Genomic DNA, 16,306 nt, shown 5'->3' with positions numbered 1-16,306 from the left:
CCCTGTCCCACCTCTCAGCCTCAGTTTCCCCCTATGCAGAATGGAGCTGCACAGGGGACCCCAGCTGTCCCTCGACAGAAAGCACCAGATCGCAGCCCTGTCGGGTCAGCCTGGGGGCTCTGCCGGCTGCTCAGACGCCCTCCAACCCTCCTGGGGGCCAGGCCCGGCCAGCACCCCCTGCCTGCCCCCAGAGGAACAGCTCTGTCGGTAAGAGGGAAAGACGCGGGGAGCGGTGAACGAGTGCTAAGCCCCGCAGGCTCACGAAAGCCCAGGAGCCCGGGCGGACGGGTGCTCAGTGTCACAGAGCCCCAGAGACGGGAAGGGACCCAGCTGCCACCTCCAGGAGGCCACACCCACTGACCGCCCCCTCCGCAGGGGCTCACCTCGAGACCCGGGAGCCCCCTCCCCACCACCCCTCTGGGAGGCATGTCCCTCTAGTCCCCCGAATCCCCCAAGTCTTGGGGACGGGGATGTCGTGTCCCTGTCACGCCCACCAGGGTCTCCTGGGATGTGGCCTGTCTCTGCCAGGCCTGGGTCAGCGGTCTGTCCTCCCCCGGCCAAGCCCCACGACCCCAGGGATGGGGACCGGGCACAGGGAGAGGGGGCCGTGGACTCCTCTCCCTCGGCTGCAAAGCCTCCCAGCTGCTTAAGAAAAAGACAAAACCGCTGAAATCTTAGCAACAGCCCCCTCATCACCAATCCTGGGGGGGGACTTGATTGATCGAGGCACAGGGCAGTGTTGCCCAGGGTCACGCAGATAATAAGTGGCTGAGGGAGATGTGCACTCAGGCAGCCAGACTGCAGAGTCCCCGCTCAGGAGCCCTGTGCCTCTCAGGTAAAACTCAGTAAATAGAGGGGCGCCTGGGGGGGCTGGGCTGGTTAAGCGTCCAACTCTTGATTTCAGCTCAGGTCATGATCTCACGGTCCAGGGGTGGGAGCCCCGCGTCGGGGGCTCTGTGATGACCGTGGGAAGCCCGCCTGGGATCCTCTCTCCCCCTCTCTCTCTCTGCCCTCCCCTGCTCATGCTCTGTCTCTCTCTCTCGAAATAAACTTAAAAACGTTCTTTTTTTCCTAATCCGCGAAATAGCAAAGACGCTGTGTGCCAGCCAGGCCCGTGTCCGAATTCCCAGCTCCACACACGACCCACTGCCGGACTGCCTTCCCACTCCCCTGACATCCCAAACCCTGCCCGCGCCCCGGTCCCCCCGGTGCGGGAGAGGCCCTGCCGTCCAAGGGACCAGGTGGAGGGGCGACCTGCCGCATCCGGGCCCCAGTCTGCCTGCTGCCATATGAGCAGGTTGGGGCAGAACCCGCCAGGATCCCTGGGAGGCTCAACAAAGGTTTGAGTCCGGCTCTTAGCTCCCAGCCGCGATCTGGGACAGGCGACCTACCTGTGCCTCGGCTTCCCTGCTCATAAAACGAGGCCGAAGGTCCGTTCTGACGCCTGTGCAGCCCTGTGCATCAGCTGCTGCCCCGACCCCTTCCACAGGCCCCACCCTCCCCAAGCCTGCAGCCACCTTCGGAGCACAGACGCGATGGGCCCTGAACCCCAAGACAGAGAAAGCCCACCACCCCACATCCACACTGCCAGGGACTGCCCCTTCTCTCGGCCGTCATGCGCCATCCCCAGGGGACCCCCCCCAGCCCCCCCCAAGGTGTTCCCCACCCTGAGCAACCCTGGGGTGCCAGGTCCCACCCCACAAGGCCACACCGAGCCCCCAACCCCATCCACCAGGAGGAGCCTGGCTTCCCCGGCGACTCCCGACCCCGCGCATGAGGAGGTCCCGGCGATGTGAATCTTCTAGAGACACAGTGAGAGGGGACAGACGTGAACCTACCAGAAACGGCCTCCGGTGACGCTGAGTCCTCAAAGAGCCCGGGAGACCTGCAGGAGAAAAGAGAAGCCTTGTTAGTGAAGAGTCAGCGGCCCCTACCACACGCAGGCCACGGATGGCACAGCCACGCCGGCGTGTGGGCAGGGGCGGCAAAGCCCGTGGTCCACGCCCGATGCCCTGCACGGTCGGGCCGAGCACTCCGCCACCAGCACCCCGTGGGCCGCGTGGCGGGCACGGCCACCCCACTTGACGGAGAGGGACACCGAGCCTCCGAGAATCAAAGTCTCGCGCCCCCGGTCCCACCACTAGGAAGTCACCGAGCTGGGATCCCAACCCGGGGCCGTGTGGTTATAAGGCAGCCTCTACCCCGGCAGGGCCACCGAGGAGCTGCGGGCCCCGATCACGGTGAACCCCCCCCCATCCCGAGTGTCCAGAATAGATAAAGGACACCCACGAAGAAACAAGAAAGAGACAGCGAACCCGAGACGCTTCACAAAAGTGGATACAGACGGCCCAGAAGCTTATGAAAAGGTGCCCGATGTCACTGGTCGTTCGGGAAAGCGCAAGTTAAAACTGAGAGCCCACGACACGGCCACCTGGACGGCTGAGATCACAGACAGACAGGCACCAAGTGTCTCGTGACCACGGGACCCAGCAATCCCACCCCTGGACCTTTACACGTGACCAACGAAACCACGGCTCCTCACAAAGACTCCAAGCCCGTGTCCGTAACAGCTTTATAATCACAAAAAAACCGGGGCGCCTGGGTGGCTCGGTCGGTTAAGCATCCTGACTCTTGGTTTCGGCTCAGGTCATGATCTCGGGGTTCATGGGATCGAGCTGCACGTTGGGCTCTGTGCGAACAGTGCGGGACCTGCCGGGGATTCTCTCTCTCTCTCTCTCTCTCTCTCTCTGCCCCTCCCCCACACCCACACTTGCTCTGTCTCAAAAATAAACATTAAAAAGAAAAAACTGACGACAACCCAGCTGCCCAGCAACAGGTGCACCCCGGAATATCTCCTCCACAATACAACATGACAAGCTACGGGTGCACACAACCGGAAGGGGGAACTGCAGGCTAACGGGCTGAGCACAGCCAGGTTCAAAGGGCAGCACACGGTCCCCGCAGATGATTCTGAGAAAGGCCACGCTCGACTTGCGCAGGGAGAGAGAGGTCCACAGAGGTGGTCACACCAGCACGGGATGAAGGGGCCTCCCACAGAAGCTAGGACACTGATCACCGCCGGGGAGAAGGCAGGTGGCCACGTGGTGTCCCCTTTATGATTATTCACTAATTTGCAACCATGTGTGTTTGCGTTCTTTATCACGTTAGCTTCTGCACGGAGCAAAAAAAAAAAAAAAAAATAGGCTAATGGGCAGAGCACTGGGGAGAGAGTCCAGAAACCTCGTTCTGTTCCCACTAATGGCTGTGACCTTGGGCAAACCCCCGGCACTCTCTGAGCTCAGTCTTCCCATCCAGAAAGTGGGCCCTCTCCCCACGACGGCCCTCTGGCCCACTCATGCGCAAACATCTCGGTATCCAGGGGGCTGTAAGGAGCCTCTTCTCCACCTGTGCTGCCCCCCAGGGATCAGAGGCAAGTGGCACCAGGGACACCTGCTCTCACAATGCTGGGGACAGCTCCACGCAGTGCTCGGGCTCCGCAGCCAAGCTCCCCGGGTTCCAACCAGGGGCTCTGCCCCTTCTAGCTAGAGAGGAGTGGCTTCACCTCCCGTGCCTCAGTGTCCCCATCTCTAAAGTGGGAACGGTGGTAAGTTCACTGGCCTCAGAGTGGATCCCTGCAGGCGCTCAATTACCGCTGGGTGCTACCATTACCCACGGGCTGGTGGCGACGCCCCAAGAGCCTGTCTGCCCAGGCAGGCCCTTCAGATCCCAAAGACCCCTAAAAGGGGCAGCTGAAGGAGGCTCATGGGAGACAAACCCACACCTTCTCTCCATTGCCTTCTTTTTTTGTTAAGTTTTGTTTTGTTTTTTTACGATGCCCCCAGGCTTGGCACTTGGTCCTGCCTCCTGCTGCCGCTCCAGAGACAGGCCTCAAAGGAAAGCTGGGAAGGGCGAGGGCCCAGGCACGTCCCCATGGCCATCTTGATCTGGGCTCCCAAGGGTCCCGTAAAGGGCTCAAGCAAGGTCAGGCCCAGCGGGCGCTCCCTGCAAGCGACAGCTGGGGGCCCTGACCCCCCTCCTTCCTACCTTCTGCCTTCTCCTGTCTCCAGCCGGCTCCTTCTCCAACCCCCAGCCAGACACACAGCCCCGGGCAGCGTGGGGTCAAGGGCAGCGTGGGGTCAAGACCAGCCCGGCCAGCCCCAGGGTCACACGGCCCCGGGGGGAGACACTGAGCATCATGACTGAGCAACAACAAGCCCCGAGAGTGGATCCCAACCTAGAGGATTCACCGGGGCTTCCCAGGAGAGGACACAAGGTGCGGCGGGGGCGGCCGGGGGCAGAGAACGCGGGACAAGGCGCTGGGGTGGGAAGGACCCCGGAGCCGCGGCTGGAACAGACTGAACGCGCGGACGCAGGGAGACACGGCTGGTCACAAAGAGCCCTGCAGACAGTGGCTTCAGCCCCAGGGCAGTGAGACCCCGTCGAGGCTTCCGCAAGCCGTGCAGTGGAGAGTGCGCAGGGGTGGAAGCGGGTGGCCCGGAGAGGCTCCTGGGCCCGTCTAGGCGGGCCACCCGCGGAGGCGGGAGAGGTGGATGGGGTGGAGAACAGAACCCACCGGGAGGGAATGGGGGGAGACTGGCTTCCCATTTCGGATGGGGGAGCAGACGGGGAGCCCCGGTCAGCTCTGGGCAGGGGAGGGAAGGAGAGAGACAGCCTGCCTCCTGCGCCCTGTCTGCGTTCCAACTGCTTCCCGAGCGGCGCCTCGTGTGATCCTCACGACCAGCCGGGGCCTCCGTTTTCCGGCCTGGGCAGCTGAGGCTCAGAGACTGGAGGTAACTGCCCCAAGGTCACACCGCCGCAAAGCGAACGGGCTGGGATTCGAAACCAGGCCCACGTTCCCTGGCTGGTGGGGGCCAGGGCACGAGGCCGGGCACAGATGGCCGTGGGGGAGCTCCCACAGCAGGGACAGGGCTCGCACCTCCCCGGACAGAGCCGCACCCCAGGAACGCCCTCAGCCGGGGTCCTCTCCGGGAGGGGACGCCACGAAGCCCCATGCCCGACAGGCCAGGGAGCAGCCACCGGGGCCCGGCCGCACCCCACACCCCTCGCCCTCACCCACGCCGGTGCTCACACGCATGCACTTGTTCCCACCCGTGCACACCCTCGGCCGCTCGCCCGCCGGCTCGGTGCCCCGTCCACTCACGTGTGCTCCCCCCGGCCCACGCTCACGGGCACCTCCCTCTCGCTCACACCACGCAGGCTTCACTCGCTGGGCAACGGGGGCCCGGGCGCCCTTCCCCATCCACCCCCCACCCCCACCCCGGACAGTCCCGGCCCGGCCCAGGCCACGCAGGCTGAACTCCAGCCTCTCCCTGTCCCCCTCCTCTCCCAGGGGCTGACCAGATTTGTCTCCCAGCTAAGCGGATCCAGGGAGCACTCCCTCTCCCCAACCCACCGCAACCCCAGCTCACGTATTTCACCGGCCCCCAGGGCCCAGGGGCTGAGGGCTGCCCCTCCCCCCACAGCCTCCCAAAAGTCCCCTCAGGCCTCTGCCAAATGCACCCTCGCCCTCCTTCTCTGCCCTCCCAGACCTAGCACAAACGCCGGCTCTTCCTCCTCCAGGAAGCCTGCCCAGATCACCCTAGCCACAGAGGCCAGCCCGGAGTGTCCATCCGCTCTGCTCAGAGACAGGGAGCCACAAGGCCCGAGGCCACAGAGCTGGAAGAGGAGAGCAGCCAGGGCTCAAACCCCAAGGTGGATACTCTGCTTGGACCAGGACACCATCACCCTTCGGCTTGACAAAGCTCCTGCCCGGGGACGCAGCCATAAATACAAAAGATGACGGTTCTGGGTGGACACAGCCACAGGCACCCACACCCACACCCACACGTGACCAGGATGGCTCCGGAGGGCAGGGACGGACAGAAACCAGAGCGAACCTGCGATAATGACGGGGTGGGGGAGGGGGCAGGGAAGTCAGGGAAGGTCTCCCCAGGAGGGGCCACAGGAGACCAGGGCTGAAGGTCAGGGGGCAGCTGGGCCCGCAGAGACAAGCAGGAAGGGCACCCAGGAGGAAGGCACAGCACATGCAAAGGCCTAGAGGTGGGAACCAGCTAAGCTGGAAGCAGCCAGCAGGGCCGGAAGGTGGAGAAGAGAACCTGGGCTTTATCTCCAGGGCAAGGCCACGGGACTGGAGTGGCACACTCTGACCTAACCCAAAACTGGGTAGGAGCAGCGTGAGGCAGGGCCAGCGAGGACACCGCCAGGTCAATCCCTGAGGGCTTCCTGGAGGCAGGGGCCTCCTGCCCAGGCCCAGCCTGCTAGCCCAAGGCCCTGGTGATGCCAGGCTTTTACCTCCACCTGCTCCAGGAGCAGGCTGCTAAAAGCAGCCCCCGGCCCCCACGAACGCACAGAAGAAATCCGTGCTCCCAGCCCAGCCCCCTCCCAGCCTCCAGCCACGGCGGGCAGCACCCTGGGCAGGGCCCCAGGAGACACGCTTCCTAGGTGTCCTATGAAGGACAGCAGGTGTCGATGGAGCACCCTCAGGGCCTGCAGACGACGGGCAAGCTGGGGCCGGGGGGGAGCCTGGGTTCCTTCCAGTCCCGGCTCAAGCCACTTCTGCACTGGGTACCCAAGTCACTTCATCTCCCTGCGCCTCAGACTCCCCGTCTGTAACCTGAGGGGTGGTGACAGCGCCCCCCACGCAGGGCGCGGTGCCCACTGAATAAGCCAACGCAGGACAGCGCCCAGCATGGCGCAGGTGCCCAAGAAACTTACTGTCGCGACAAACACTTTCAACTTGTCACCACGCGGGGCCCTCAGAGCAGTGCTCCCGAGAGAGGGGGAGAGATGAAGCACGGAACGGTCGCTCACCCGTCCCAAGGGTCTCAGCTGGAAGCAAGTCAAAAGCGAGAACCCTCTCTTGACTCTCCTAGGAGCCCTGCAAATTCCTCCCACACGTGCTTGTTTCACAGTGAGGCAGACTGAGGCCCGAATCAGACAGGTCTGTGCCCACAGCTTGCCCGGGAACACCTGACAGCAAGTGGTCTCTCCAGAGAACTCCTACATATGCCTCAAAGCCCAGCCGCATCATGCCCTCTCCCCTCCCGCCCCCCCCACAATGAGTAAGCCCCTCCTGACAGTCCAGGCACGTTCGGGCCCTCACGGCCACCCACTCTGCCCAAAGGCCCTGTCTGGCCACCCTTATAACAGACCCTGGGGCCCCCGGGAAAGGACCTGCTCCGTCTGAGGCCGCAAGTCTTTACCCAAAGCCAGATTCAGAATGCAACCAGCAAGGCGAGGCTCAGAGCAGAAGAGGCTGGGTACAGAGGAGGGGCCGGTGCCAACAGTATGGCATACAGCTGAGAGACGGCCTGGCACCCAGGGGGCCCAACCAGCTCAAACAGACCTGGCACACAGCGGGGCCCTGGGCCTGCCTGCTGTCCTCCACCAATCCCCTCTCCCCACAGACAAGCACCCCCCATCCACCCCCCACACCCACCGGAGTCCCACCCTCGCGTACAAGCCCAGCGGCCCTCTTCCTCCAGGCAGCCCTCACTCCCTCACGCTCGGCAGCATCCAGCCTGGCAGCAGGTCACAAAACTGATCGTAAGCGTGGTCGCAACTGACGTTTAGCTGCTCAGGGACAGCCCCGGGCTGAGCCTTTACTTCCTTAACTCCGACGACCCTTCAAACAGCTTCTTCATTGTCCCCACTTTACAGAGGAGAAAACTGAGGCCCAAGGGGGTGGAGTCGGAGAGTGGAGAAGTCAGGACGGGAGCCCAAGCGGACTTCAGCCCTGCACGGGGCGGGGGAGGGCTGAGCGTGAGGGATGTCACCGTCGGGGGCGCCCTCTCCCCGTGTTAGCTCAGGTTCTGGGCCAGGCATTGGTGATCGATCCAACGTAACCCTTCCTGCGGCCTCTGCAGCCGCTCCCACCCTTCCCCCCCGGTGGACAGACTGAGGTTCCAAGAGGGGACCATACAGCCGGCTGCCGCGTACCTCAGGGGTCCCCCCCCAGAGGGCAGGGTGCCCTCGATGCTCCCCACAGGCAGTGCAGAGGCACAGACCGGGGCCCTACAAGGAGCAGGTGCCACGACTCGCCCGCGGCATCCCTGCTCCCCGGGATGACTCCCAGTCATCACCTCCTGCCCAGGGCCGCCCGCGGGCAGGGCTGGGACCAGGTCCCCCTGCCCAGCTCTGCTGCTCCGGGGCAGGGCCCTCAGCCCCCAGCCCTCAGAGGGGGATGCTCCGGCTACAGCCTGTACCTGCCCACTTCAAACCCGCTCAGCAGGTCAAGTCCTACAAAACCGCCTGAAGCCCAGGGGCCACTGCAGTGCCCGCCCCTTTGAGAAAGGGAAAGGGACGGCCACGAGAGCCTCCTCGTGGCCACAACGGCCAGCAGAGTCAGCCGCGCCAGAGAGCTCTACAGAGGCCCTGTGCTGGACCCCAGGGGCCCCCAGATCCGGGCACCGGCCCCCAAGGGACCCCAAGTGCGCCCTGCAGGTTGGACCTCGGGGATTTCAGGCACAATATGATCCAGGCTCCAGGCTGGAAGCAGGCCAGGGCCCCGAGGCGTCTGGGGGTGGGAGGAGGCCGAGGAGGACCGAGGGAGGGCCGCCTGGGCCACCCGGCACATCTTTTCACATCAGGTCAACAGGGGCCAGGGGTGGCCCATCCCCTTCACTGTGGTGGCCAGCAGCCCAGACAGCCGGGGCGGGAGGCAGGCTCCGCAGCCCTTCCATTTAGAAGCCACTGGGACATTTTATTTTCCTTCTCAAGTGACAGCTGAGGCGTGCCGGCCCGCGCCGGCTCCCTAGAAGCTGCAGAGAGGCAATCACCGGGAGTTCACCGGGTCTCTGATTCCCCACCGGACTGCGGCAGCCAGCAGCTGCTGGGGGGGCCGGAGGCGGGGGCACGCGGGCCACACTGAGCTCTCTCCTCCCCATCCCTCCCCCACCTCCCAGGACAGGGGCAGCCACATCAAGGCCAGGGGAGCGGATGTAAGTGGACGGGGCCTTGGGTAGGACAAAGGAGGGAAGGGGCGGCAGGGAGGGGGCCATTAGTGGCTGCAGGGCGGGGCTGGGGGCTGCTCTGTCCAAAGGGGCATGTGGCTCAACCAAGGGGGGTGGAGGCCACTCAAGGGGACCCACGGTCCAGGCGAGGAGGGGGCTCGAGGGGTCAGGAAGAGAAGGGAGGACACTGCCGGAGCACCGCCCCCCGCCCCCAAGTGCACACAACCACACCGGCCCGCCCACTGCCAGGCCCTGGGCCATCCCCACGGCCCAGCAAGGGGACACTGTCCTGACCTCATTTCCAAGATGGGGAAACCGAGGCCCAGAGAGGTTCAGCAGCCCACGAGGTGGCACAGCCCTCGAGGGGAGGGGAGACTGGAACCTGGACTGGAACCAGTCCTCCACCCTCCACACCCCCAACTGAGCCCCAGACATGCTTCTCCAAAGCCTCCTGCCCATCTCCTCGCCCGGGGCACGGGGCCATCTACGGAGACGGCAACCAACAGGAGAAATCAGACGCCAGGAAGGAGCCGGGGTATCGACTGTTTCTGGAGGAAAGGGGGGCGGCCGGGGGCCCAGGCGCAGAGCTCCGGCAGCCTGGCTTCCGGCCCAGCACAGGCCAAGGCGGGGCAGGCCAGGCCAGGAGGGCCAGGGGCTTCCCTCCGGGCCTGCGGAGGCGGCAGCACGGAGAAGCCATCTGTCCGTCCATCTGTCTGTCCTCCACCAGCACCGATGGCCCACGGGGACCAGGAGCTGCCCCCCCCCCCGCCCACCCAAGGGTTACACTGTGCCAGGCACACCACCCAGCCCTTTGTGCTTATTAACTGGCTAATTCTTACAACAGCCCTACGACCCTCCCCACTTTACAGACGGAGGCGATGAGGCACAAGCAGGAAAGCTCAGCCAGACTCCCCACAGCTGCGCCCAGGCATCCCTGTAACCACACAACTTCGCCTCGGCAGGAGCCCCCTGTGGGGCGGGAGCCAAGAGAGTAGGCTCTCGGGGCGTGGTGCCCCGGGACTGCCTGGGTTGGAAACTTCCAGAAGCCTCTGGATGCCCGTCAGCGGCCCCCCCCCTCAGAGGCTCTCTGTAGAGATAATTCAGTCTTTGCACCCTCGAGAGGCACAAAGCAAGCGTCCCAAGAGGTTAGCAGCTGAGTTTCCCACAAAGAGGCGGTTTCAGGCACTGGATCCTGCTGGTCGGCTGGGAGGCAGACCAGAGCCTTCTCGGTCTCCGCCCCCCCCCCCCCCCCCCCCGCCCCAGCAGGGTCTGGGCCATTAGTGGCTGCAGGGCGGGGCTGGGGGCTGCCTGGGAGAGCAGGGGGGCCATCGATCGCCAGAAGCAATTAATTGTCCAGGTCAAGAGACGGTGAAAGAGATTTGTCACCCGAGGCCCAGGGGATATTCCAGGGACTCCAGCAGCCCAGGGCAGACAGGATGGTTCCCACTGACCTGGTCCGGAGAGGGATCAGGTCCTTGCACACTTGCTCCGTCGTCCTTTCCTCCCCCTCCCTCTCCTGGCCTCACGCTCCCCCACTGGCTGGGCTCAACCCTCCACCGACGCCTTCCCCACCCTCAACACCAGCCCTGGCCCCGGCCCCCGCCCCCCGCCCCCCCCCCCCCCCCCCCCCCCCGGCTCCTGCCTGTGTGACCTGTGCGTGGGGAGGGGCCACACAGTCCTTCGGGCGGTGCTCACTGCACAGACGGGGACAGTAAGGCCCAGTAAGGGAGCCCAACACAGAGTCCCCGAAGCCCAGGACCCGGCCTGAGCCCCGGATTCAATCCAAGTGCCCCATGCTCTAGCTGGGCGACCACGCCACACCTGTTGCCGAACTTCACTGAGGCTGTTTCTTCTGCTGTAAAAGGGTAATAACCAGACTGGCTAAAATCAGGCCGGCTGGGGCTCAAACTTCAGCTCTGCCATTCTGAAAAGCCTGAGGGGTCACCTCGCTTCTCTGAACCTCAGTTTCCCCATCTATAAAACGGGGATGATGCTGCGGGCTATTTTGTAGGCCGGCACGCACAGCACCATTCAAGCTCAGTTCAGGGGCTCAGCTCAAACTTGCCATTGGGGTTGGTCAGGCCAGCTCCCCAGGAGCCAGAGCTCCGCCCCCAATCCCATTCAGATGCCTGTCAACTCTCCTAGCACCTCGGACACCCACACTCAGCCCCTGAGCCAGGCTGTGATGAGAAGACACAGGCTCCCGTCCCAGCCTCCACAGCAGGACCCGGTGGGAGAATAAGGCTTCAGTGGCCACCATTCATTCACCCACTGGGCTTGGCAGCCGGTCATCCTGGAGAATAGAAGGACCCTGACCTACACGCACTCCATCCGGGATCTGGGAGGAGGGAGGGGTTGGTGCAGGGCATGGGCCTCCCCCATCAGCCTCCACTGGCTTTTAGCCCCTTGTTTCTGCACCAAATCCCTCCACGCATACCCAGACACGTGCGGCCGCCCCCTCACATCATCCACTGATCCATGTGCAAAACATCAATAAACACGTCCTTCCGTGCCCCCCGTCCACAGATGGGAAAACTGAAGCCCAAGGAAACCAGCAGGGGGGCAGCCTCAAACCTGGTTCTTTCTGATGGCTCATAGGAGCATGAACTCGGCTCAGCAGGTGTTCAGAAGCCAGGTCACTGGGGCCAGAGGCAGCACTGAGTCAGAGCGAGAAACTCAGCGGAAACTGAAAACAGCCCAGGGCCCCCCTCCCCCGTCCCCCGTCCCTTCCCCCACCCCGTGCTCCCCAGAGTGAGCCTCGCTGAATCACAGCACCATGCCCTGTGTTGGAAAGTTCCTGCTACTGTAGACAGGTGGGGGTGGGGGACAAGGGGCGACGAAAAGCTCACTGTGCCCGGGGCCCTCTCGGGGCGCAAGAAAGCGAGCAGTGCTCCACGCACCCTGCACGTGAACTGGCCCCAGAGCTGCCGGATCCCACCCTCGCTCACCCCCAACACAGTGCCCGCCCCCCCCACCCCGCCCCGGGGCCCATCAGCCCCAGAGGAGCGCTGCCCCTCAGGGGTGTCCACGGCTGGAGGGCAAGCTGGCAGGAGGGCGACAGCAGGCACAGACTATTACCAGATCTCTGGCTGGGCTTAGCCCACGGGGGAGGCCACAGGCCACACACGTGGGGGGCCTCAGGGTCCAGCCCCACGCCCTGCTTCAAGTCCTGGTTCCGCCGCTTCGTAGCTGTGCGGCACTGGGCATTTGCTTAACATCTCTGAGCCGGCCCCTTGCCTGTGAAACGGAAACTCTCGCCTCCTGGGGACTGACGAACAGACTCGGTGAGCAAACGCATAGGGCGCCTGGCAGACAGGAGGAGCTCAGCAAGCACCTATCTTTTTCAGTTCCCGAATTGTGTGTGTTTCTCTCTCGAGGGGACATGCACGGAACGTCAAAGTGAACAATTCAGTGCCACCGATGACATTCACGATGTGGTGCAACCACAACCCCCATCTAGTTCCAAAACACTTCCCGGACCTCAAAGGAAAGGAAAGCCCCGACCCGTGAGCCGTCACACGTTCCCCAGCCCCCCACAACCACTCCTCGGCCCCTCTCTCTACGAGTCTGCTCGTTCCGGACGTTTCCTATCAACGAAATCACACACTACGTGGCCTTTTGTGTCCGGCTTCTCTCGTGTAGACGTTTTCAAGATTCGTCCGCATTAGACACGCATCAGCACTCCATTCCCTGTGATGACTGAATAGTATTCATCGTATGGATAGACCGAGAATGTACTTCTTTAAGTTTATTTATCTTGGAGGGAGAGAGAGAGAGAGTGAGAGCAGGGGAGGGGCAGAGAGAGAGAGGGAGAGAGGGAGACAGAATCCCAAGCAGGCTCTGCACTGCCTGCGTGGAGCCCGACCCCAGGCTTGAACTCCCGAACTGTGAGATCATGACCTGGGCCAAAATCAAGAGTCGGATGCTTCACCAACTGAGCTACCCAGGCGCCCCAATAAAATAGTTTTAAAACAAGAAAAATAAACGCTATGATACAGAAATGCAACATAAGGCACGTAAACACACACACACACGTAGACATGAAATATTTAAAACTTTGTAAAATTATAAAATAAATAACCATAATGACTGTGGTGATGTAGAATCTGGTCAGTGGGAGGAGCCAGCTGGCAGGAGGGGAAGGGACCTCGGGGCCCCAGAGCTGACGTCCCCTCCCTTTGGGGCCTTCCCTGCTCAAACTTCAGGCCTTCCTGGCCCAGGCCTGACGGTGTTGTGCAACCATGAGCCAACTCCTTACCTGCTCTGGGCCTCGGCCTTCCCATCTGTAAACAGGGGCCACTGGACAGGATGCTCTCAGCCCCGGGGAGAGAAGAGGCTACAGGAGCCAGACTACGGGCACCCTACAGGTGTGGGACATGTCACCCAGGAAGGCAGACGGCCACCCTGTGCTGGTGACAGAAACGACAAGCGGCTCTGGGATGCCTAGGCACCCTGCCCAGGGACACACTCTGGGCCACAGAGACGTGGGCACAGCATGAAAAGGGGACCTCGGTTGGCCCCGCCCCCCCTGCCCAGAGCACAACCCAGATGCTGGGTTCCTGGGGCCCCGATGCCAGGTTCTCGCACTTGGACGCTCGGGCCGGATGGTTCTTCCCCGTGGGGGCTGCTCTGTGTGCAGCATCTCCAGCCCCTGCCCACGATGCCTGCGGCACTCCCCCAGCCGCTGCCCCGCCGGGTTAACAACCGGAAGTACCTTCAGACATTGCCAAACAAACCCTAGAGCCAACATCACCCCGCTGACCCCCATCCGCACCCTGACTCCTTACGAGCCTCCCTCCCTGGGCAGGAAGCAGCAGGCACTGGTCTGGCCGGTCCCAGACACAGTGGAAGGCGCTGAGGGACAAGGGCCCTGTGTCCAGCCCCCACCCTCCCCCTTCCCCCAGGCCAGGCCCATGGAGACCTGGCCCAGCCAGGCCCCATCTCGCTGCCAAGGGACCCATCCGGCCACCCACACAAACTGACCGAGCCCCTACAATGGGCGCCCAGCAGCGGACAAGACAGATGCAGCTCCTGCTGCCTGCAAAGTGACCTTTGGTGTGGGAAGGCCACCAAAACACAGGGGAATCAATCCACTGGGGGACTTCACACAGCAAGTGGGGTGTGAGCAAGGAGGGAGCATGCCAGGGGGGCGAGAAGGGCGGTGAAGGCAGCAGGACCCACGCAGGCCTTGGGGCCCCTGGGTTTATTCTCCAAGGAGGAGGCAGGGCCCGGACGGCCGGGCACCGAAGAGTGTCCTCCTTCAGACAGGGTCCCTCTGGCTGCAGCACAGGGGACAGACCTCAGGGACAAGAATGGATTCAGAGCCCAGGAAGAGGCTAGAGCACACATCCAAGCCAGATGGCGGCAGAGGGGGGCGGATCACAGTGCCCCGTCTGGCGTCACCGTCTTTTGTTTGTTTGTTTTTTTTAAGTTCATTTCTTTATTTTGAGAGAGAGGAAAAAAAAAAAAAAAGAGTGAGCTTGTGTGAGCAGGGGAGGGGCGCAGAGAGAAGGAGAGAGAAAGAATCCCAAACAGGCTTCATGCTGTCAGTCACAGAGCCCGATGTGGGGCTCGATCCCACGAACTGTGGGACCATGACCTGAGCTGAAATCAAGAGTCGGACGCTTAGCCGACTGAGCCACCCGGGTGCCCCTGTTTTTGTCATCACTGATACGAAAGCAGAGAGGGTCTCCAGGGCAATTAGCATCGTTACCATGATTGCAGAAAGAGCCCGGAACAAAGCGGCCCAGGCAACAACAGCACAGGACTGCTCTGACTGTCACCGTCTTCGTGCTGTTAGGGCTGAGGGGGTCTCGGAGGCACCGTCCCCACCGGGAACGTCTCAGAAACGTACAGGGAGGATGCTGGCTGTCCTTGGTCGGGCCCTCGGCCAGCGAAACGGGCCCACGCCATGAAAGTCACCCTCCCCACTCAATTTTCAAATGACCTGGCCATTTAAAAAACCTACCAGAACCAATCCAAATACTAGCTGTTTAAAAAAAAAAAAAAAAAAAAACAGTCACTTTCATGTGTTTCCAGTACTGAAACCCTTCTGATCTCACTTCTCTCGAATCTGCACTTACTCATTCTGAGAGGGACACAGCAGTTTCTTACTTGCATTTCCCTTTATACTACAATTGGGGCATCAGACTGATTTTTCGTGTTGTTGTTGTTAAACTCTGTGTAAAGTCAAGGCTGCACGAAGGAGGCATTTATTTCAGTGCCTAAGAGCAAAAGGGAATTCTTCCGTGGACATGCTGTAAATATTGTTGCGGGGGGGGGGGGGGAGGCGGGGAGGCGGGGTGCTGTGTGGCCCTGGGAAAGTTAACTGACCTCTCTGAGCTGTAGCTACTTGCCTGTAACTGGGGGAAAGTGATCATCACCGCCAGCTCATGAGATTGAAAGGGTCAAATGAAAGGCTGTGGCATGTGCTTTGCCACTATTAGCCCAGCATCAAAAGCACACGGTCCTAACCCGCAGCTGAAGGGGGCTGAAGGCAGGTGAGGGCAAAAGCCCCCAGCGCAGGCCCCAGCTGGGCAAAGAGTGGTGGATAAAATCCTGAACTCCCTGCCTGGGCCAGGTGGCTCCTCGCCTGGCTTTCATGTCTAGGAGATAAGCTGCCTGCTCAAGTTCACGTTCGGATCAAATGAACCCACTTAATCGCCTTAGGGATCTCCACTGAGCCGGCTCCTTATAGGCCTGGGGGGGAGGGCGGCCGAGCTCCCTTCCACCGAAACCCCCACCCACGTGGCCAGGCACAGAGGGGACGCCGTGGACGCTCCACCCGCACACCCCACTCCTGCCCAGCTGGCTGCGATGACCCAAGGGCAGATGCCTGCACACTGGCCTGCAGCTTCTGTGCTCCCCGTCACAAAGCACACGCTGTGTGCGTGTGCTTGAGCAAAGAACTCGCTAATCCCCATGGCAACCCACGAGGTTAACTGCTACCACAAACACCACTCTCCAGATGGGGAAACTGAGAGCTAGAAAGGAAACAGCCAGCCCGAGGTGACGGGGCTCCTCAGAGGGTCACCTGCAACCCTCAGGACAACCTTGGCCCCATTTCACAGAGGGGGAGACCAAGGGAGGAACGGGCCTTGAGTCACCACCATGTCCCAATGCCAAGCAGGGGCGAGAAGGGGGCCACATGCCCGCCTTGCTCCCGGACGAGTCCCAGCACCTAGGACAGCTCCCAGCACACAGTAGGTATTTCACGAAAGCATCCGAATGAGGAAAAACTACACGTTGGACACAGACGCCAAGGAAAACTCTCCTGGGGCCTCTGTGCCTTCCAGACAGTCCTCTCTGAGGCCCCGTCATGTGCCACAGGGGTC

The 16,306-nt window shown here is 62.3% G+C and overlaps 1 protein-coding gene across 26 annotated transcripts in view; it reads right to left on the bottom strand.

The window, feature by feature from the left end:
- Nucleotides 1-16,306, bottom strand: part of NCOR2 (nuclear receptor corepressor 2) — a 213,716-nt gene that overhangs the window by 181,345 nt on the left and 16,065 nt on the right. For all 26 annotated transcript variants that reach the window (XM_086681460.1, XM_086681458.1, XM_086681476.1 and 23 more), the window contains exon 2: nt 1,839-1,885. The gene's annotated coding sequence lies outside the window, so the exon portion shown is untranslated. The remainder of the gene's footprint in view (nt 1-1,838; nt 1,886-16,306) is intronic.

This window comes from Puma concolor, chromosome D3 (genome assembly GCF_028749965.1).
Source record: "Puma concolor isolate L17-30 chromosome D3, mPumCon1.1.hap2, whole genome shotgun sequence".
In the NCBI taxonomy this organism is placed as follows: Eukaryota; Metazoa; Chordata; class Mammalia; order Carnivora; family Felidae; genus Puma; species Puma concolor.
This window is presented reverse-complemented; position numbering and strand designations above follow the sequence as displayed.